The sequence below is a fragment of the Erythrolamprus reginae genome, chromosome 3, assembly GCF_031021105.1.
Source record: "Erythrolamprus reginae isolate rEryReg1 chromosome 3, rEryReg1.hap1, whole genome shotgun sequence".
Taxonomy (NCBI): Eukaryota; Metazoa; Chordata; class Lepidosauria; order Squamata; family Dipsadidae; genus Erythrolamprus; species Erythrolamprus reginae.
The window spans coordinates 85,424,771-85,446,867 of record NC_091952.1 but is presented as its reverse complement, the minus strand read 5'-3'; the positions used below and the strand labels follow the sequence as shown (position 1 = coordinate 85,446,867).

The following is a 22,097-nucleotide window of genomic DNA, read 5'->3' as shown; positions in this document are numbered from 1 at the left end:
ACATAAATGTATACGGATTATGTAACTATGCAAATTATGTAAACCTTTGTAAATGATGAAGATTATATCATCTATTTGCAATATGTTAGAATTAATGAAATTAATTTTGGAAATTTGGAAGCCAAGTCTAAACTAAAACCATCCAATACATATTTGAATACCACTGAATGAACATCCCTAAAATCAAGCATTTATTATAATGCTGGTTATTTTCTTTCTTCATATGGGTTTTTGTTTTTTAAACTTATAACCTGTTGTAGCCTTGATTATTTTTGCTGCCCACAAAGTATGTAACAGAATTTAAAATAGTCACAACATGGTTAAAATAGCAATAATAACACAAAACCCCTAGCAAAGACTTTAACAACAAGAAAAATCTCTCAAATCACACACTTTCAATATTTTCCAGAAGACCAATGATAATAATGATAATAATGATAATGATGATGATGATGATGATGATGATGATGATGATGATGATAATAATAATAATAATAATAATAATAATAATAATAATAATAATTTATTAGATTTGTATGCGGCTCACAACAAAGAAACTATCCTGATCCAGTTTGGATGCTCATTTATTCCAAAACTTTAGCTTGTTCTTTCCCATCCAGACCCTTCCAGCCTCCAGGACACTAGCTCAAGTGCAGAATTAGCTGTGGCCCTTGCTTTGTGGAATGATGGCTTGACTAACACTAGAGGAAACAGCTTGGAGAAAGCAGGGGTCAGGAGAAAGATCTTCATCTGAGAGAGTCAGAACAATTTGACCCCCCCTCCCCAATAGAAATTCCACCCTGCACACTGCCTGACAGTGAGACTGTTGAATAGGCTGGGTCAGGCAGTCCTAAAAAGGAAACTACAGGGAAGTATTGGGAATGCCTTCTCTGACCACAGCAGATGGAATCTGTTGGTGTTGCCATGCAGACTCAATACCCTTGGTAACAGATTCAGCAATAAAAATTTTAGCTCTGTCTGGAATATCTGGTCTTCTCCTTCCCTGGGATGCAAACCATCAGCCATGGTGGCCTCAGGAAGACTCCTGAAATTGGTGGAGGGCTCCTGCCCTCTAATAGGGGCAGAACAAGCAAAGGGGTCTTCAAAAGCCTCTGAGATAGGTACCGGTAATAATGCTGGTGAAGGAGGAAGCTCAGCAGTGCCTCTAGCAGGGCTGTTTGAGGAGCCTGGCTGATAGTTGAAGCAGGGCGGGGAAAACTCACCTCTGATTGGATGGCAGCTGAATGTTTGACAACCTGCATTTTCTCTGCTCGAGAGACCTGTTTCTCTAGTGCAGTGATGGCGAACCTATGGCACGGGTGCCACAGGCAACACGTGGAGTCATATCTGCTGGCACGCAAGCCGTTGCCCTCGTTCAGCTCCTTTGTGCATATGTGTGCTGGCCAGCTTGTTTTTGGCTCGCAGAGAGGTTCTGGGAGGGCGTTTTTGGCTTCCAGCGAGCCTCCGGGGGATGTGGGAGGGCATTTTTACTCTCCGCCGGCTCCAGAGGAGCCTTTGGAGCCTGGGGAGAGTGAAATACAAGCCGACTGGGCCCACCAGGAGTTGGGAAACAGGCCATTCTCTTTCAGCACCCAGGGAAAAAGAGGTTTGCCATCACTGCTCTAGGGACTTAAGGCTTTGTTCATCATGTCTCTGTTCAACTTTGGAGCTGTGAGATTTGTAAGGCTTTTCCCCTGGGTTTTTTTGCTCTTGACTTGCCCTTGCCTGCATTAGCTGGACCTCTGGGCAGTTAATGCCGGCAATTGAGGCTCTCTCCCCAGATGAACAGTAACAGTCTACAGGGTATAAATCAGGTTTTCAGATCGAGGTTCAGATCAGAAGGTAGCAGGATATGTAGGAGTTATGATAACTTGTTCTTTTTGCCTAGAGGTTGACAGCCACTAAGCGAAGCATTTCTCTCTGGCAGGGATTGAGTTGATAACTGTAGCCTGAGAGAGAGGGGCAATGGGACATGGGTATAAAAATGGGGTGTGGGTATAAAAATGATGATTCGCTCTTTAGGCATTCCTAGCCTGCAACCTCACTGGAGAAGAATGAATTTCTTCTAGGGTGCTACAATTTGTCTCTACAACCTTCCCCGCTGAAAGGGAAAGAACTGCAAAGAAGGAGATAATCTAGTTATGATATTGACTAGGTTATCTTCTGTCAGGACCAGCTTCTTTAGCAGAGGGCAAAACTGCTCATAATTTCCTTCCTGCTCATAATTTCCTTTCCCATAAAGAGGCATCTCAGAACGCTGACTGCTAGATCTGCTAGGTCAGCGGTTCAAATGTCATCACCAGCTCAAGGTTGACTCAGCCTTCCATCCTTCCGAGATGGGTAAAATGAGGACCCGGATTGTGGGGGCAATTTGCTGGCTCTGTTAAAAAGTCCTATTGCTAACATGTTGCAAGCTGCCCGAGTCTAAGGAGAAGGGCAGCATTAAAAAAAATCCAATACATACATACATACATACATACATACATACATACATACATACATACATACATACATACATAGGAGAGGCAGAGATCCAAACATCAGGTAGCAAGGACATGATAGACAGCACCTTATTTACATCCTTGCAGTTTACAAAGCAAAGTAATCCAGTTAATATTGTAAGACAGTGGCCTCATCATAACTAATGCATCTACTAATGTAGTAGATTCCAGCCATTATAGTTATATGTTTATGGAAGAAAGTTTCATTTGTGAAGTAACTGATTCTATATTTGTAATACTAGCAATTGACCACTCAATGAAAAATATGATAGAACTAAAAGTTAACTTTCTAATAATTGCGTGTTCCCCACAGTGAAGTTACAAGATCTCCTGAATAATCCATAATTCACAGTGAGACTTACTAGGGAGGCACAAATTAGAGGAAGCTACTTAAGTACTTAAAGGAACAATTTAATTACTAAGAGATGTCCAAGATGAGCTACTGAAATTAATAATTCTCTGTGTTAAGAGCAATTCAATTTACTAAATACCATTAATTCTTCTTTGGGTTTTATTTGTAAAATGAGTTCATTAAACACAGAAAAATGTAATCTATTCAAGGGAAACTTCAAAATGGCTTTTAAAACATATTTAAATGAGTTCTGTTCTTATCAGGGAAAGCACCTAATACTTTTATATTAAATATCTTTGATTATTTCAGCTGTTTCAAAGGAAGCATGAGTCTTTCTCAAAAAAAAACCCAAAATGAAATTATAGTATAATTATAATATAATTTGCATATTATGTAAAATTAATAATTATGTAATTAATTGCATAATTATGTGCGTGCATATGTGTGTATTCCCCAGAGCATGATGCCATGGTCTATCGAGACTGAAGGATGCCAATACAATGTGTATATATAATATGGTATATAGCAGTGATGGCAAACCTTTTTGGTTCACCTGCTAAAAGGGTGTGTTTGCATTTAGTTTAGTTTAGTTTAGTTTAATCAAATTTGTATGCCGCCCCTCTCTGCAGACTCGGGGCGGCTCACAGCAATAGCAATACAATGTAAGACAAATCCAATATTTAAATTAATTTAAAAACACCACAAATTAAAACCAATCATACACACTAACGTACCATGCATAAATTTTATAAGCCTAGGGGGAGGGAACATGTCAATTCCCCCATGCCTGATGACAGAGGTGGGTTTTAAGGAGCTTACGAAAGGCTAGGAGGGTGGGGGCAACTCTGATATCTGGGGGGAGTTGGTTCCAAAGGGTCGGGGCCGCCACAGAGAAGGGTCTTCCCCTGGGTCCCGCCAAACAACATTGTTTAGTTGACGGGACCCGGAGAAGGCCAACTCTGTGGGACCTAACTGGTTGCTGGGATTCGTGCGGCAGAAGGCGGTCCTGGAGATATTCTAGTCCAGTGCCATGAAGGGCTTTATAGGTCATAACCAAATCTTTGAATTGTGACAGGAAACTGATCGGCAACCAATGCAGACTGCGGAGTGTTGGTGTGACATGGGCAAATTTAGGAAAGCCCATGATAGCTCTCGCAGCTGCATTCTGCACGATTTGAAGTTTCCGAACACTTTTCAAAGGTAGCCCCATATAGAGAGCATTACAGTAGTCGAGCCTCGAGGTGATGAGGGCATGAGTGACTGTGAGCAGTGACTCCCGATCCAAATAGGGCCGCAACTGGTGCACCAGGCGAACCTGGGCAAACGCCCCCCTCGCCACAGCTGAAAGATGTTTCTCTAATGTGAGCTGTGGATCGAGGAGGACGCCCAAGTTGCGAACCCTCTCTGAGGGGGTTAGTGACTCCCCCCCCCCAGGGTGATGGACGGACAGATGGAATTGTCCTTGGGAGGCAAAACCCACAGCCACTCCATCTTATCCGGGTTGAGCTTGAGTCTATTGACACCCATCCAGACCCCAACAGCCTCCAGGCACGGGCACATCACGTCCACTGCTTCGCCGACTGGACAAGGGGTGGAGATGTAAAGACTCTGCCGAACTGTGTACGAGTATATCTGGAATAACCCCAAGCGCCTTCTGAAAGCCCTCTGGATCCATCAGGTGTCTGGGGCGGAACAGCTTAATCGGTTCCACCTCCCTGCGGGGAAGGATTGGAGCCAGGAAGTCAAGCCGCAGTAGAAAATGGTCTGACCATGACAAAGGCAACACTTCTAAGCCCCTTAGTCTCAGACCATTACTCAGTTGCTCAGAGAGGAATACCATGTCGGGTGCATGCCCCCCCTCATGAGTCGGACCCTGTACTACTTGGGTCAGGTCCATGGCTGTCATGGTGGCCATGAACTCCTGTGCCAGTGCAGAGGTTTCACCGAGCGATGGCAGGTTAAAGTCCCCCAAGACAATAAGTCTGGGGAACCCCACCGCCAACCCGGCTACCTCCTCGAGTAGCACAGGCAGGGCTTGTGACATGCAGCTGAGAGGCAGGTACGTGAGAAACAAGCCCACCTGGACCCCTAAGTCCAACTTCACCAGGAGGGACTCGCAGCCCGCAATCTCTGGAGCAACGAGTCTACACAAGCCAAGGCTCTCCCTGGCTATAATAGCACTCCTCCCCCCTTCCCTGGGGTCGAGGCTGATGCCATATCTGAAACCCGGCTGGGCAAATTTCAGAGAGAGGAACTCCTCCCTCTGGGCCCAGCCAGATTTCAGTAACACATGCCAGGTCGGCCTCCTCATCCAGGATCAGATGCCGGATGAGGAGAGCTTTATTTACCACCGACCTGGCATTGAGTAGCAGCAGCTTGAGCCCAGGGCCAGAATTGCACTCATCACCAGCATCCAGGATTGGGTTCAGAGCCGGAACAAGGGATCGTTATTAAGCAACGATCTCTCGTTCCCCTGGAACAGCTAGCTCTGTGGCCCCCGCCACATCTGCCTCTCCCCAGCAGGACCGGAATATTCCGACCCTCTACCACCTCAGATATTGGTGCCCCCTCCCCTCCTGCCTCTCCATTGTCAGGTAGGCTAATCAAATCATTCATACCATTTCCATTTATTTCATCCATACCAAAGTTCCACCCAGCCCTCCCATAACAATCATTCATTTCATACATATCATCATACCCACCCCAATAATTCATTAGTTTTAAAAAACCCTTCTAATAAATTAGCTAAAATACTAATTATTAAAAATTCCATATAGATTCAATTAAAAAAAACAATATAAAGATCAATTACATTAAAATAGGATACCAATTAACACTAAGTTATTCTCAAGATCTTAATAGAATAACATGTAATTATTAAAAAATCGTTAAAGTTATAAAGTGCTAAAGTTATAGAGTGCAAAAAATATAGGAAATAATTAAGATGATATTCCATCAGGTCAGCAATACAGCACCAGTTCTAAAGAGTGAGTTCTGGAGAGAAAAGTTCAATGACCAAGGAGAAGTCCAAGTATATTGTTTTCCAGGATCTTGGGATCTTTGGTGCCAGCCACTGCCACTGGCTGGCACTCTCAGTTCTTTCTCTGGATCCACAATCACTTTTCCTCCTCTGCTCCCAGTCTCCAGTCTCTCTACAGTCTTATATGGTTTTAGTACAGACTCCATGTGGTATCAGGAAAATGAGTTTCAATCTCTGGCTCCGACTTGGTCTCCTCCTTCCTTATAAGTCCACCTATTCCGATGGCCCCTCTGATATCGGGCGCCCCCACCATCTGGCGCCACGGCTTCTCAGAACCATCCAAGTTCAATGGGGAGGATCTGGCTGGCTTGCTCAGTTCCAATAATATTACAACCTCTTAAGGCAGCAGCAGCAAGCAGATGACTCAGCAAAAAGAAAAGAAACAGCGAACAACAGCCGATGGTAAGTAGCAAGTAGACGGGCGAAGCGGCAGCCGGCTCCAGTTCTCATCAGGGGGCCGCCATTATCCGAGCCCCAGCTGATTGCCTGGAGATATCTCCCTTGCGAAAAAGAAAACAGCCTGCAAAACGCTGCAGAGCGGGGGGGGCATCAGAATCTCCTCAGATTGAATAGAGGAGTGTCTTCCTCTGGGGCTCTGTCTTCTCTCTGCTCTCTGTCCCTCCGAAACAAATAATAACAAACGGAGGCAACAGGCGGTGTGCCTCAATGCCGCAGATGACAGGCGGCTCAGCCACGTCACATTGCCGCAGTCGCCATTTTCGGAGCCCAGCTGATCAAACTGCCGACTCTGGGGTAAAAGAGGGGCGGAAACAGCGCGGGGGAAGCAGGGGGCGAGCGTCCTCCTCGGCAGCAAATGCTCACCTCTCCAAAACTGCGAGTCCTGTATAGCATTAACCAGGGGTTCCTATATTATTTGATGTTATCTTTGATTTGCTAGCACATGCACATGTTCCCACAACCATTCCTTCTCCCCATGCATATGCGCACGCATACACACACCATGCTGGCCCCTGCACATGCGCACAACCTCCCCACCCCCGTGCATGAGCACATGCCTCACTGAAGCCTGGGACAGTGAAAAATGGCCCAAGGGGCAACCCGGAAGTTTGAAAAAACTGACTTCCGGTTTGCCCATTGTGCTGTTTTTTGCACTCCAGTGGCTTCAGGGAAGGTTGCTGAAGCCACAGAGTGCAAAAAAGCAGCACAATGGGCAAATCAGAAGTCCATTTTTCCCTTTCCCCTTTGGGCCGTTTTTTGCACTCTGGGGCTTCAGGAAGCCTCCAAAGTGCAAAAAACAGCAGAAAGGGCAAATCGGAAGTCAGCTTTTCTGAGCCTCCATTTGCCCGTTGGGCCATTTTTTGCATTCCAAGGCTTCAGGAAGCTTCCCTGAAGCCTCCGGAGGGAGAAAAAGCTTTTCCCAAGCCCAAAGACCAGCTGGCCAGTGCACACGTGCACGGTGGAGGTGATAGGGGGCAATGCTTCACATATCCTTCAATATGGCTCTGCATGCCACCTGTTCTCCACCACTGATATATAGACAATAATATATAAGCTGATTATAAATTATAAATTATAATTTACAGAGAATAAATTTAAAATGACAGAGAAAGCTATATAGACTTAGCACAGTAGCACAGACAATTAGGATGTGTCAATTTCCAAACATTAAGAATGCTGAAAAGTTGTGCCCTGACTTGGGAATTATATAGATATTTTGGTTACTTTAATATAATTTAGATTTGCTTGGTAAGTAACTACATAAATATCATAACTTTTTAATATTTTATTTGTTTTATCTGTGAGGAGTTAACAACAGTTTCTATTATTTTAAGTTAGTAATTTCTCTTCAAATTTTTAAAGATCAATATCTTTTTGTCAAATCAGGAGTACATTGAAATATATAAATTGTGATCTCTGAACAATTATATCATTCCTTTAATTTAAAAAATACGTATTAGTCAGTTCTACTTGTCATCTGCTATAAAGATTAGTCACAATGTAAAAATAATTACATTTTGTATGAGTAATAGATGCTCAATGAAATTTCTCTCTGGTCTTTAATATTGTTATATTTATGCACAATGAATTCTACAGTTTTCTAATGTGTAGCAAATTATCTTACTATTCTCTGCAATAAATGGTCACACACAATGCACACAACTATTATAAGCTTTTAATAATGAAAATTCTCCATTTTCACATCAGAATGTTTCACTCATGTTCATCTCTACTGTAGAAAAATGAAATGTAACAAAAGCAATAAAAATGGTTGTAAATGATATTCAAAACTAAATTAAAAAACTGAATTTCTGCATTATACAATTACATTAAAAATTAAAAGACTGTTTAAAAATTGTTTTATAAAACATTCAAAATCTGATTTATAAACAATGCATAGAGATAGACAATGAACATTAAAAGTATCATAGAAAGTGATTTTTGTTGGTTCCTTAAACTAAAACTGTATTTTTCAGTAGATTGTTGGGTTTTGTGATAGAAATCAAGCTTGTTTAGCTTAAAATGGAAGCAAAAGCTCAAGGCAATCTGAACATTCATTGCTGTATAAAAAGAAGACAGATAAAACTATTCTGAAACTAAACTACTCGTACAAACTACATTGTAGTTTTTCATTACATAAAAGCTAGTTCAGTATCTGCTGTTTTCTTTTTCCAGTAAAATGCTCAGTATGATACTAACATAAATGACTAAGTCTTGGGTATGGATCATAGTTCCCTCTAAGCTGAGCAGTGAGCAATCGCTCACTTAAAAATCATCATCAACTCAGAGTTTTTCAAACCTGCCCAGAAGCCGAGAGGGAAAGAGTGAGAGGGAAGGAGAGAGAGAGGAAGAGAGGAAGAGAGAGAAACAGATAGAAAAAAGAGAGGAAGGAAAAGAGAAAGAAAAAGAATGTGAGTAAGGAAGAGAGAAAGAAAATCAAAATCTAGTTTGAAACTAGCTCAACTATTTAAGTGGCATTTTGATATTGATAGAGTTGCCCTATTATGAGCTCACTGTTATAGACACACAGTACAGTATTTTATTTTGAAATTCTCTGAGGCAAAACAGGGTGGGCTTTTTGTTTGTTTGTTTGTTTGTTTGTTTGTTTGTTTGTTTGTTTGTTTAATTAATTAATTAATATTTCTGTGCCGCCCAGTCCCGAAGGGACTGCCGCTCAGACACTATACTTTTCCGCCCACCCCCCCAAAAAATTAGAGGGAACACTGGTATGGATGTGTGTGTGTGTGTGTGATGTATGATGTATAAGTATATAAAAAAAGGCTAAAGCAGCCTATACCTTAAGCAGTGATGGGCTACCAAAATTTTTACTACCACACTGTGGCTTGTCTTATGCATTTTGTTTCAACATCTTTCAGTGCAAATTGGGTGCTCTGGGGTAGAGCTCCAAATTTTGCTACCGGAACTGCATTCTTGACAGTTCCCATAGGAGCCCATCACTGACCTTAAAGTTTATGGACAATCAATCTATGCATGGCTAGCAGCAGAATAAAGAAAGAAAGAAAAAGCTAACAGGAGGCCCATAGATATATGTCACATCATCCCTGACAATGATGATACTGGAAATCATAACATTAACTGCAAATAGCAGCCTAGCAGCCATGCCAGGAAGGCATTAATAAATACATATAAATAGCTAAGCAATCACACATTGTCGCTCTTGGGAATATATACAGCCGTCCATAAACAATGAAACTACAGCACTTACGGTACTTTCTATAAGTTTACTATTCAAATCTACAGGCAGAACACAGCTAGAAGCTTCCCAGGTAAAGCCAAAAATGATGACATACATAGTGATGTCATTATGTAAATGTCATGATTAAGTATACACATTCAGATGTCTGACTCAAGTAAGTCAGTCACAGCATTTGTGTGATATATTCCACATTTCACCATTCATCATCTCTCCCATAAATTCCTAAATAAAGCTTATCAATTCAATTTTGAAATGGAGAGCACATTTTTCCTTTGGTAGCTTATGTACAGTGTGCACTATCACAATAGTCAAGATGAGTAGCACCAAGTGGTGCAATTCTATACATGTGGTACTCTAGTCATCTAATGACCATTCCTAATTATGACAAACTTTATTGCCGGTAAAGTACTTCCAACTGTCATAAAAGATTGTGCTCACCCCATGGTCACATGACAACCTTTGGAGCACTTTGCAATTGGTTGTAATTGTAAGCTGGTTGCCAAGTGCCAATATGTGGTCACCATTTGTAATCTTCTCTGCTGGCTTCCCCAAAAAGTCAATTGGGAAGCCAGTGGAGATAACTGATGGCAGCTGAAATCTTGTAGTCTCTGGGATTTTTCTTCCATGTATGATTGTAAATGCAAAAATTGGTCACAATTTTATTTCTCCATCACCACCTTCATTGACAATAGTCATTGTACAAGGCGGTAACTAAATGAGTCTCATCAGCATTTGCTAGCCAAGTCAATTAACTTGAGAGCTAATATGCATCATTCACTGATCAAGTTTTAAAAATACAAAATCATAACAACAAAGACAAAGATTATTAATAATCAATTCAACAAGAAAAAATAACATAGTACCAGAAGAATTACATAAAAAACATTCCCCTAAAAGCAATATTCCTCATTCTTGGCAACCTGAAATAGACTTCAAGCCCCTGAATTTACAAGCCTCTTCAAGTCTACACATCTCCTAGTTGGCAAAGTTGAGGAACACTAAGAAAGAAAATAATATCCTATCTTTGAGACCCCAAATGCTTGTAGCATTATCAACAGATCTTGTGGATGCTACAAAACATCCAAAGTGTAGAGAACAACCTGATTTGAAAAGGAATGTTATTGCCATTGAACATGACCAGTGAGGGAGAATGCCCACCTCTGTTCTTGTAGATGACATTCCCTAAATTGGTTGCCGATCAATTTCCGGTCACAATTCAAAGTGTTGGTTATGACCTATAAAGCCCTTCATGGCATCAGACCAGAATATCTCCGGGACTGCCTTCTGCCGCATGAATCCCAGCGACCGGTTAGGTCCCACAGAGTTGGCCTTCTCCAGGTCCCGTCAACTAAACAATGTCATTTGGTGGGACCCAGGAGAAGAGCCTTCTCTGTGGCAGCCCCGACCCTCTGGAACCAGCTCCCCCCAGATATTAGAGTTGCCCCCACCCTCCTTGCCTTTCGCAAGCTCCTTAAAACCCACCTCTGTCATCAGGCATGGGGGAATTGAAATTTTCCCTTCCCCCTAGGCTTATAGAATTTATACATGGTATGCTTGCATGTATGATTGGTTCTTTAAATTGGGGGTTTTTTAGATTATTTTTAATATTAGATTTGTTCACATTGTCTTTTTTATTGTTGTTAGCCGCCCCGAGTCTTCGGAGAGGGGCGGCATACAAATCTAATAAATGAATGAATGAATGAATGAATGAATGAATGAATGTAGAGTCAAAAGGAGCCCTTGTTTAGATCCTAACATATAAACAGACAAGAAATATGGAGCATAAATTGATGGGATTTTTGTCATGGACAACCCTGTGCTCTTCCTCAGGACCAATAGGCTCATGTTTAGCCCAGCAATTTTATCCTCCAGATACTCAGCAAATTATTTCTCACAGAGGCCTAACAACCTTTTTAGTTTTTGAACAACCTTCTTTTATTTTGCAGTTGAATCAGAGCAACTGGATTTATTTTCCTGTTGGCTTGAGAAGTTTCACTGCCAATCCAAGTAGCTTCAGTCTAAAACAAGTTGATTAAGAGAATCTGAGTAGGTAGAGTTGTTGGAATCCTAAAATTCTTAGGGGTATTTGCACACCAACCTCAGGGCTTCTTCCTCCAAAATGACATATTGTCACTGTCTTGAACATATTGTCTTTTGTTTCTCATACTGTAGGTTCACATCTAACTCCATATTTGATCAGATTCAGTCCTTGTCTTCTGCCAGTGAATGGCTTTCAGCTGTAGATGTGAGCAATTTGCACTGGAAAATATCAAATGTTGAACTTACTGCAAGGTTATACTTATAACTATCTACTCTAAAATATGCATAAAAGTACATAATACCTTTACATACTGAGTTTGAATCAGATTTAGGACATAAAAGCACTTACAATTTAAGCTGCTCTGTCCTATGTTCATGCCAGCTTAACTCAAAGCCAGCTTAAGAAAATACTATCCAGATTTGCCACACTTTAGCAATAACTTGCAAGATGTTCAATCTGGATATTCAAGGCTACTATCTTCTTACTGCTATTTCCTCTCCCATTTCTTTTCCATTTGCTTTTCTTCTTGTTGGCAGATCTTTCTGAATATACATATATACTTTTACATCTGTGAGTGTATACATATTATACATGTGTCTGCATGTATACCATATTTTTCGGAATATAAGATGCACCTTAGGTTTGGGGGAGGAAAATAGGGAAAAGAATCTGCTTACCAGGTATTCATCTGGCTAGCGTCCCTAGTCTGGTGAGCTTCAGCACTTTATTTTATCCCCTGATTAAGGGCTTTAAAAAAATTTGTTCTGACAGAGTAACAATGAAAGAGCTTGCAAGCCAGTAAGAGCTGGAAACATCATTAGAACCTGGAAAGAAACAGTCTGAACAAGTAGAGTAATGAAAAAAAAACCTGCAAAGACTTAGAGCTTGGAAAACATTCTTCTTTGCAGAGAGTATCAATGAAAGAGCTTGCAAGCGGGTAAGAGCTGGGAACATCGTTAGCACTTGGTTAGAGCTGGAAAGAAATATCTGGAGCAAGTTAGACCAATGGGGGGGAAATCTGCAAAGATTTAGGGCTTGGAAAACATTATTCACAGAGCATAATAATGAAAGAGCTTAGGTACATTAATAGTACCTGATTAGGGCTGGAAAGATATATCTGGAACAAGTAAAGCAATGAAAAAAAAACCTCTACAAATACAGGGTTTGGAATACATTCTTGGCAGAGAGTAACAATGAAAGAGCTTACAAGCTGCTAAGAGCTGGGAACATTGTTAGCACCTGCTTAGGGCTGGAAAGAAACTTACTCAGAGCAAGTTAGAATAATGAAAAAAAAACCTGCAAAAACTTAGGGCTTGGAAAACATTCTTCGCAGAGAGAAACAATGAAAGAGCCTGCAAGGTAAGAGCTGGGAAGATAGTTAGCAGCTAGTTAGGGCTGGGGAAAGAGCAACATTAAGAGTATAAGATGCAAACTAATTATCAGCCTCTTTTAGGGAGGAAAAAGATGTCTCTCATACACAAAAAATTACGGTAATTTTTGGGCAGCTCGTTCACCTTTGGTCCCCACCTGTCACTCAGTTCTCTGTGGCTCCTAGTAGCTGTAGCAAGCACAGTGGTCACATCCCGGGAAACAGTTTTGACAGGCTAGCCAAATCAGGCTGAGAGTAGCCAATGGGTCATTGACCTTCAGCGTGATAGGGACTTGTCTATCCCAAGCTTTCTGACTTTCCAATAAATTGGACACCCATTCAAAAACATTATGAAACCAGAAGTACTTTGACGAGTTTCAATGTCACTCGCCCAATCAGAATCTGCATAGCAAATCAGTTTAGGATACTTGTTTTGTTCTGGTTCCAGGAACAACTTTATGTCCATCGTGTGCTTCATATATCTGAGCAATCTCTTTATACATGACCAATGAAATACAGTCGCGTTGCCTACGTGTCGTGACAACAAATTCACACTAAGTGAAATGTCGGGTCTTGTCCAACTACTAATATATAACAATGACCCAATTACTGAGCGATAAAGTGTTTGGTCCTTAAACAAAGGACTATTTTGGTATGTCAACCTATAAAAATCTGTCTGCATTGGAGACCGACATGGGTGTGCATCAGCCATGTTGCATTGTTGTAACAATTGATCAATCTTGTTTGATTGTGAGAGACTAAACCCCTTCTTAGTTTTCTGAATTTGAACCCCTAAGTAATCATGAATGTGTCCTAAGCTTTTTAGTGTGAAATGTTTTGCTAAACCCTTTGCAAAATTCTCACTCATATGTTGATTTGGACCAATATACACAATATCATCAACATACACAAGAACAATTTCATAAACATTACCTTGCCCTTTTGTAAACACGCATTGATCAGAGTCGGACTTAATAAAGCCCATTGAATTTAGTTTGTCAATTAGACATCTATGCCACATTAAACCAGATTGTTTCAATCCGTATAGACTCTTTTGCAGTCGCCAGACACATCCTTCCTGGTCCTGGAATCCGGGTGCGCCTTTCACGTAGATTTCTTCATCTAGATCGGCATTCAGATATGCAGTTTCAACATCAAACTGGAAAACTTCTAAATTCAGGGCAGCGGCAGTTGTTAAGGCAATTTTGACACTTTCATTTCTGACAGTAGGTGAATAAGTATCGGTGTAATCATCAGGAAAAGTCTGAGAGTAGCCTTGTGCTACTAATCTAGCTTTGTATAGTTCCTCACCGTTTGGCTTTCGCTTAATTCTATAGACCCATCGTGTGCCAATAACTTTCTTATGTTCTGGAGGGTCAACATGTTTGTACACCTTCAATTTCTTTAAACTGTCAAGTTCAGCTTGCATGGCATTATACCATTTTTCCTGTTCAGGTTCAGGTAAATGTTTTATTTGATAAAAATTATCGGGAGGAAGTAAAACATTGTTACAAATAACAGGAAACAACTTTTGAGCTACTTGCGCTTGATATCTCTGAGGAGGAACTCCTTTTGTGGTTCTCTTGGAACGTCGTAGAACCGTGGTCCATTCATTTTGGTCATCTCCATCTTCATTTACATCGCTAATAACATCATCTGCGACTGATGAAGACTGTACATCAGGAACATCTGGGACAACTGGAACATCTGGAACATCTATCTGAGAGTCAGGTTGCGCTGTACCTTGAACATCTTTAGGAAAATAAACTGATGTGTCGTTACTGTGTATCCTGGACCAATTTGTATCTTCCTCAAATTTTGCTGAATTGGAAACAATAGCTCTGTAATTAGAGTCAGTAAATTTATAATACTTGGAACTTTCATCAAAACCTATAAATCTCAATTTTTGTGCCACTGGACCACCCTTCTTTCTTTGAGCCAGTGGAATGTTAACCATAGCATACGAGCCAAATATGTGAAGGTTTTGAATGTCAGGCTTCTTCCCATAAAACATATAGTACGGAGTTTGTTTTAACACACTGCTCCAAGTACGATTAACAAGGTAGTTTGCATACCTTAATGCTTCGCCCCAATAAGCATTATCGAGATCAGCGTCTTCTAAGAGACAGCGATACATAGTCTGTAGAACACCTTGCCTTCGTTCAGCTATCCCATTGTGGGCCGGAGTGTAAGGTGCTGAAGCTTGGTGCCGTATTCCTTTGCGTCTCATCCAGTTCTGGAATCGCTGAGACATAAACTCACCACCACGATCACTTTGGATTCTTCTAATACGGACACCGAATTGATTGAAGACCTTTGCAGCAAAGTCTGTAAAGATCTGAAACGTCTCTGATTTCTGTTTCATTAGATACACAAAGCCATATCTAGAAAAACTATCAACAATTGTTAAAAAATACTTATTGTTACCCCTAGTAGGCCGAAATGGACCGACAATGTCGGTATGAACCAAATCGAAAATGCGTGAAGACAAACGAAGGGCATGTTTAGCAATGGGGGCAGCCTTTGATTTAGATTTATTACAAACAAAACAATCAAGATAAATAGGACAATTACTATCAACTTTGAAACCGTTCACGCACTCAGGCATCTTAGATAATACATCATAGGAAGCATGGCCCAAACGTCGATGCCAACGGTGGATGCACCTAGAATGAAAAGGTTTATTTTTTAGTAAAGGTTTAGCATTTGCAACATTATGCGGAACATCTTGTGATTCATTGGCTTTATGAGCCTCTGATTTTATAATAGCAGCAGGTTTTCTCTCTGGGCCTGCGCTTTCATGTTTTGGAACGCTCATACTTACATCTACCAATGAATGAAAGTTCGGCTTGAGGTAGAAAACACCACCAATCGGAATGGCATGTGCGACAACAGTGCCATTTCTAATCATGTGGATATCAGAGTTCAATAGCATTGCTTTGTAGCCTAAGTCTTTGTTTAGGCGATGAAGGCTGAGTATGTTGCTTTCAGAATTTGGAATGTAGAGAACGCGTGGAATCGTCTGGTCCAGTTCATTTATGTAGATTGTTCCTTCTCCTTCGACTCGGGATAAGTTTTTCGAGAATCCATACACCTCCTTAATGTCAGATTCACGTAATTCCGTAAAAAGTTCTTTTTGGTGAGTAATATGAAAAGCAGCTCCACTATCTATAGTCCATAAACGTTTTGTGTTGTACTCACAATTTAAGTCAGGAACGTTTTTCTGAAGCACAGTATTGATTTTTAATTGTGATTCGCTTCCGGAACCTCGTTGAGCTGACCTATAGGTACTGGAACCTCTGCGTCTACTGCCTGTGGAACGTCTTCCTCTAATCTGGGCAGGATATTGAGAGCGTTGTGGATCAGCAGATTGAGAGCGTTGAAAATCTGATCTTGTTGACTGGTTACTCCTTTGTTGGTAACCACGACTCACTGGAGATCTAATAGTAGTGAATCTGGGTTTCCGCATTCGTTCCATAATGATTTCTTCTTCGGTCAACATTTGGCAAACTCTGGTTGTAGTGCGTTGAGGTATGGGTATACTAAGACACTTCGTGATAGCTTCTTTCCAGTCCTCATTTAACGACGTGAGGATTGCAGTAGTCATTTGTATATGGTCAATATTGTATCCTCTTTTGATCAATTCCTTCTGCATCGCCAAGAGCTTCGACAAGTGTGGAGCAATTTTCTCTCCAGGTTGTAATTTCGCATTAAAAAAATCAGTGAACAACAGGCATGTGCCCTCAGGAGAGATAGGACGGTACAGTTCATCGAGCGCGGTAATTACGGCGTTTGCAGTATTGGCAAGAGAGAATCTGATAGATAAATCTGTAACTAAAGACATGAGAATCAAAATGGTCGCTCTTCTATCTAAGGCTCTTTCTTCTTGTGTCCAGAGTCTGTTTGGTGGGTTGAATACAATGGTGTCAACCCCTTCTGCAGCTAATATCAGCGTGATCTGGTGTAACCACGTCTTATAATTTCGCCCATTATTTTGAAGTTGAGACTCACCTTGCAATGGTGACAAGGTAGAGAATTGTCTTGGAAATGCAGCCGGCATCTGTTGTTGCAGTTGAGGGCGTGGTGCCAATAATGGCTGAGCTGGTTGAAGTGGAATTTGCGCCGATTCAACATTTCTCCGATCATCTGGTAACTTATATTGCTTTAAACGGTCACTAGATGGCGCTCCTGAATTCTCTGGCGATAAAACAACATTTTGATGCAGTTGCTTAAGTTGTCCACCAGGTGGCGCATTTTGGATCTGGCTTGGAATTGAGCCAAATCCCAGAGGAAAAGTTAAACTGGGTGTTTTCTCAATTTGGCCACTGGGTGGTGCTGCATCTAGTTCCTTGAATGCTGGTAAATGCGTGGCCTCAACAAACTGTCTTGGAACAGAGACCATATTTTTCAATTTTAATGAGTCATGTATTTTCCCTTCACAGTATTCTACTTGTGCACTTCTTATCCGGCTCAGTTTCCTTTCATTGACAATAAGTTGAGAGCTGTAGAAATGGGCAAGATCCTGTTCAGACTGGCTAAGATCTTTTGACTCTTTATCCAGTTTCAAATCTAATAAACATTTTTGTATTGCAGCAATATCATGCTTTAAATCATCTGCCAAGGACTTAGTAATTTGAATATTTATGTCATCGTCTAAAAGGTTGCTCTCATATAAAGTTGGCTTAGACATGAAACTTTGTTGAAATTTAACTTTTGGCTTCGCTCCTAGCTGTTCCGGTAAACTAGGATTTACAGCTATCTCTGCCTGAAAATGTGTGCTAATTGCCCTTGCTTCACCTATTTGATTTACAGGCTCAGTTAAACTAAGCAAGTTAGTAACTTCACTTATCTGTTCGATGGATGTCTGCTGAGTTGAAAAATTACTTTGAGCGAGGCCCGGCAGATGTTCAGACGGAGTCGGCATGATGCTTTGAAGTTCAGAAGAAGAAAAATCAAAAGCTTGCTGCCGCCGTGTCTTAGCAGGCATATCAGCCTGATTAAATTAAAAATAAAAATAAACGAACCATCTCTCGGCGTACCATGTTGGGGATGGATTTTAAAGCAGGACTTCAGCAGGCAGGCACCATAGTGAAAACAAACTTTATTTTATAAACAGAAAAAGTTCATTGAGCCAGCTGCGCTTTATCAAGCAGCTTCTAACAAAAACATGGCTACAAGCACACAAGAAGGTTAGATTAGAATGTGCTCGCTCACATAAGCAAGCGGATATATATATAGGAAACAGAGAAAGATAAGGATTGTGGGAGTGATGTAAGAGGGGGTGTGATCAGAGCAAATAAAGAAACACAGCAACACTTTAACTAAGGAAAGTCTCTGTTGGCTGGCAATTCTCAGCGTGACATTTTTCTGCCATCAGACTTCTATGTTTTTATGTTTCTATTCAATGGAAAAGGCTTCAGGAGACAAAATCTGGAACCAGAGGCCTGGAAGCAGTTTGTGACTGTGTACAGCCATATTCTGATAACTCCTGTGACGTAGCTGGAACCAATCGTATTGGCTTTTGTCATTCCATTGGAATATTTCAGAGATGTGGAGAGGAGGGATCTGCTGCTTGGGTAACAGTCTATCCTCCATACTAACCTACCCAGGCCTCGGCTCTGGGGAGTCCATCTTTCAAGACCGAAGAATGCCAAAGCAATGAACATATGTACATAAACATACATGTGTTATACATACACATGTACATGTGTATATATGTGTGTGTGTGAGAGAGTGAGTGTATGTCTGTGTGTGTTGTGTGTGTGTATACACACACAGAGCACACGCACACAACACAGACATACACACACACACATATACACATGTATATTTATGTATGTTCATACATATGTACATGTGTGTGTATTTGTGTTTGTGTGTGTGTGCATACACACACACACACACACAGTTTAAGTGAACAAGTTAGAATGCAACAATATGTATATATGCAGAAGTACAACAGCCTCCTTTAAAATAACATTTTCCCTCTTTTCATCTTTTCCCACCTTAATAAGTTCTATATAGTCCTTTATTAGTATTGCTGAAATAACCTGACCATTCTGTAAGTTTAAGCTTTCTATTATGTTTCGAAAAGACATCCAAAAAACAGTGTGATTTAACATAATCAAAATCAATTCATTCTATTGATTTCAATCTATCAAACATGACAAAATCTGAATCCAGCACCTTGGAGCATATTGTCTGAAGAAAAGACAACAGGAAAAGGAAAATAAATATCTCAATAGTACATTACATTTAAAAATAAGGCAGGTTTTAAAGAAACCGCCAGGAAATTGAAAAGAGATACTGGTTACCGATAACCTCATCCTAACTATATTTATAATGGGTCAGGGGGAATTTATTAAAACATGTATCTACAGAAATAGAGCACAACAATAATGAAAATTATCTTGACTGCATTTGGGTCAATTTTAAAGGGAGGGGATGACATTGCCATACCAGGAGTAGGCAAAGTTGGCTCTCCATGCTAGTTCAGGAATTCTGGGAGTTGAAGTCCACATGTCACAGAAGAGCCAACTTTGCCTACCCCTGGTCTATACTATAAGCCACCCAACCAAACAGATGAAGTAGATGAACTTTTTGCTAGTCAGCTAGCTAAGGTATGTAAGAAGCACATCACAATAGTAATGAGGAATTTTAACTACCCTGACATCAACCGAGAGACAAACTCTGCACCAAGTGGAAGATCCAACAGGTTCCTAACAAACCTAGCAGACAACTAGTTTCCCAAAAAGTAGAGAAGGGAACAAGGAGATTACCATTATTGGACTTAATTCTCACTAACAGAGATAAAATGAAAGAAAGTTTTGAAGCTACAGGAAACCTTGGGGGTAAAGGATCATGCAATATTGGAATTCAACATTATGCAAGCACAAAATAGTAGAACAATGTCAAACTAGAATCTTGGACTTTAAGAGAGCTAATTTCAATAAATTTAGAGAGAGCTTAGGAAGGATTTCATAGATGAGAATCCTCAAGAGGAAAACAACTCAAGAAGCTTGGGAAATTATTGAAAAGTGAGATTGTAAAAGCCCAGTCTAGCACAACCCCAAGGAAGAAAAAAAAATTGAAAGACAAAAAGAACAAATATAAAAACTAGAAATAGGGGGAAATCAGCAAATAGACCAAGCCTGTAAAGATGAAGTGAGAAAATCCACGGTTCACAATGAACAAAGGCTTGTGACAAAAGTAAAAAATAAAAAATAACAAGTAGAGATAAATGAAGACTATAGGATAGTAAGACAGTGACAGTAGGTACAGTGGTGCACTTATGCCTGCCCCTTACACACCTCTTAGGAATGGGGTGAGGTCAGCCTAAGGTTAAAGTTTTTGGGGTTGGGGGAAGAAACCACAGAGTCAGGTAGTGCATTCCAGGTCATATTTTCTGCAGTCAAGTTTGGAGTGGTTTACATCCAACTTACAGTATACAGTGGGACTTGACTTTTTTCATAAAAATCAATGGAGTAGATTTAATCTATGCTAACTTGTTACCTAATATAAAAATAATTCCTATAATTTAATAGTTTGGGATATGGTGTATTTGGAGATTTTCAAATGATGTGTATTTGAATTTGTGTGGTAATAGTTTAGAAAGTATAAATTTACTATAGTTCCATTAACATTCTGAGGTGTATTAATTTTTAGCAAAGATCCAATAATAGTTCCAATTATCTGTACAACTATTATTAGTCAGTAATTTAGTTGATCACACCTCATTATTCTTGTTTAGGAAGAAAAACGTTGCTACAGAGCACTGCACACCAAGACAACTAGACACAAAAACAGTTTTCCCCCGAACGCCATCACTCTACTAAACAAATAATTCCCTCAACACTGTCAGACTTTTTAATAAATCTGCACTTCTATTCTACTAGTTTTTCTCATCATTCCTATCCTTTTCCTCCCACTTAGGACTGTATGACTGTAACTTGTTGCTTGTATCCTAAGATTTTTATTAATATTGATTGTTTCTTCATTGCTTGTTTGACCCCTATGACAAATCATTAAGTGTTGTACCACATGATTCTTGACAAATGTATATTTTTCTTTTATGTACACTGAGAGCATCTGCACCAAGACAAATTCCTTGTGTGTCCAATCACACTTGGCCAATAAAAATTCTATTCTATTCTATTCTAAAAAAAACATCTATTGAATTGATCCAAATTCTAATTGATCAAATTCAATTGACTGCCCCCGCCATGAACCAATCACACACACACAGTAATTATACATATAAAATTGTATACCTAATAAATCAGCAGATATAAATCTCCAACTGTTTCTTACAACCAAAGGATATTTCACATTGTGCAAAAAATGAAAGAGTCAGCTAGATTTTGTTTATATAACAAGATCCACAACAATGGGGGGGAAACAGTATTTATTATACAATAAAATGAAGAGGAAAAAAAGAAAGCCAATATAAAAATAGAGAATAATTTGGGGCCATATACCATATTCTATTTCCCTAAACATTGCTGGAGGCAATGACCAAACCAATGTGATATCTTTCAATTATAAACTTCTATTAGCAGAAGGATAGAAAAGTTAAAGAAGATGTTAACTATTGAATAGTTTTCTGGTTCTATTCGAACCAAACACAAAATAGAGTCATAGTGTATTATTGTGAGGAAAATATGACTATTGCTATGTAATAAAATTATACAAATGCAAAAACTGAAACTCTCAAAAGTAAGATCCATTCCATGATATCTATAAATATATATTTGTCTCCAGCTCAAAGTCTAAACTAAGTTCACTCATCTATATACATGGATACTGCATGGATACTGTGTGTCCATATATATATATATGCTGTTTATAAATGGATACAGTAAAACCAGAATTAAAATAAAAATAAAATCTGCAACATCTGTTATGGTAATCTACAATATATTAACTAGCAATGTCACAGTTCTCCAGCTATTTGCACCCCATTTCTCCTGCACAAAATATAGGTAAAACACCAGATTGGAGGGTTTTTTTTCTAAAAATAATAATTTAATCCATCTTTATTCAATAATAAAATAATTATTGCACTCCCATAGATAGAACATAAATGCCCTCATGCCCATATTTATGCCCATAGATAGAG

The 22,097-nt window shown here is 40.0% G+C and overlaps 1 protein-coding gene across 3 annotated transcripts in view; it reads right to left on the bottom strand.

Annotated features, from left to right (window-relative positions):
- The window catches only part of PDE4B (phosphodiesterase 4B), a 340,358-nt gene that overhangs the window by 301,013 nt on the left and 17,248 nt on the right, over nt 1–22,097 (bottom strand). The window lies entirely within an intron of this gene.